This window comes from Camellia sinensis, chromosome 10 (genome assembly GCF_055761805.1).
Source record: "Camellia sinensis isolate YWXY chromosome 10, ASM5576180v1, whole genome shotgun sequence".
NCBI lineage: Eukaryota > Viridiplantae > Streptophyta > Magnoliopsida > Ericales > Theaceae > Camellia > Camellia sinensis.
Window position 1 is genome coordinate 75,606,096 of NC_138970.1, and position 1,916 is coordinate 75,608,011.

Below are 1,916 nucleotides of genomic sequence, written 5' to 3' on the forward strand. Positions count from 1 at the left end.
CCGCACGTGCGGCACTCTCCCACACCTCCCTTCCGCACTTGCCTTTTAAGTAGAGTGCAACCCAGAAACTCCCTTGTTTCTCGCTTATGTGGTCCAAGGCCCCACAAGTGCAGTTCAGCCTTCCAACGTAGAAAATTTCCAACTCATGCCCTGGGTACTCCGGATCCAACCTGCACCTTCCACAACACGTGAAACTCGGTATAACAATAAATAAGAATGAAGATTTTTGAGAAGGAGCTTTCAAAAGAACAATCCAACGCTATAACAATTGTTAAACCAAGGCTAAACAAAGAGGAACAAATGAATAACATGACCGGTCATCACAACATACTAGTAGTCGAGCTTATTAATTGCATTTTGTATGCGTTGCATTAGTCATGTTACATTGCTTAGGATCATGCATTTTCCTACTTATTTTTGTTTTCTTTGGCTTGCCTTGGAGTACTAGGTGAGCGGTTTTGCTTTAGTAGATTGCATGCGCGCGACAATTGCCATGTCAAACATGTTTACCATGAGGCTAAGTGCTTAATTGATATACCTCTTGAATGCCTGTGGATGGAAACTTTTCGCTTAAGTTGGGGTGACTTGATTATTGTACATATGAGAATGATAATTTCATGTGAACATTAAAAAATGATCATTCTATTCTATTGTACTTTAATTTTAGTAAACTAAACACAAAATTGTAGTACTGGATTAGAAGTGTACTGGATAGTTTTCCCTAAGGCTATACATCTTATTTCCCAGAACTGCTTGTATGATCATTGATCATCAAATACAAGAAAATCCCACTATTATTTAACTATTCTATCCATAAACTAAAGCATTTTGGGGTTAAAGATTGAGATTTGATCATTTGAACAACAAATAAGAATGTAAGTGCAAATGGTTATGAAGATTCTCATTGGTTGTGAAGAAAGAACCCCTTCCATCTAGTTTTGTATAAGATATTGTTTGAGCAATGCAAAAAAGTACACAGCCACACAGTAAGCACAAAACAAGTTATTCTTTCGCCTTTTACTAAAAAAATGCCATGTACTCGTTGTAAATAGTGGCATAGGCCTATTTTTGGAGAGGTTCTTCTCAAATGGGGTTGACCTCTAATAATTTATAAAAGAATTTTTTTGTGTTTTGAATTTGCTAAGAATTTGTGTATTTAGCTAAGATAGGGTGGTCCCTATTATATTTTTTCTTTTGTTAGATTCTTTCAAAATTATTTAATTCCCAGCTGTGTTAAAAAAAATTTGATGTTTCATATTTTTTAAAGAACAATTTTTTTTGTTAATTTGGAATTACTTATGATAGTTTTATGGAAAAATTATAGACGAGTGTAATTGTAAAAAAATAATTACAAATTAATGATAAATTTTATCAATTTTAATAATTAAAAATATAAAATTTTCAATCTCTTTGCAATTATTTTTTTGAAAATATATTGAATTATAATTTCCCTAGTTTTATTGGACATCCCAGTAATCATGTACAATCAAAACAAGTCTCCATCAGATAGGAGTGTAAAAATGGCCCGCGGCCCGTTTAAGCCCAGGCCTGAGCCCAGCCCGAGATTGAGACTAGGGGTGTGCATAATACCGCCGAAATCGCCGAAACCGTCAAAACCGCACCGAACTGCACCGCCAAGGCAAATTCGTTATTATTTGCCAATCAAACCGCCGGTTTTTGGTAAGAAAAATGGCAAATTCTAGTGACACTTTTATCAATCCGCCGGTTTCTATTTTTCTTCCAAACCGCACCGACCCGCACCGCTATTAAATCATGTTTTATAAGATTCTAAAAATTCTTTTTTACTTAAGATTGCTTGTTGTTCTATACCTTAGAATATAATATTACATTACTGTTCGAGGGGAATTTAAGATGTCAGTAATCCAAAATAAAGTTGGATTCCAATTCACTTTTCA

General features: G+C 34.8%; 1 non-coding gene across 1 annotated transcript; it reads left to right on the forward strand.

Annotated features, from left to right (window-relative positions):
* The first annotated feature begins 977 nt into the window (after positions 1-977).
* LOC114311262 (U5 spliceosomal RNA) lies at positions 978-1,095 on the forward strand. Its single transcript, XR_003646419.2, has one exon. It is a non-coding gene; the product is annotated as a U5 spliceosomal RNA (small nuclear RNA).
* The last annotated feature ends 821 nt before the right edge of the window (positions 1,096-1,916 follow it).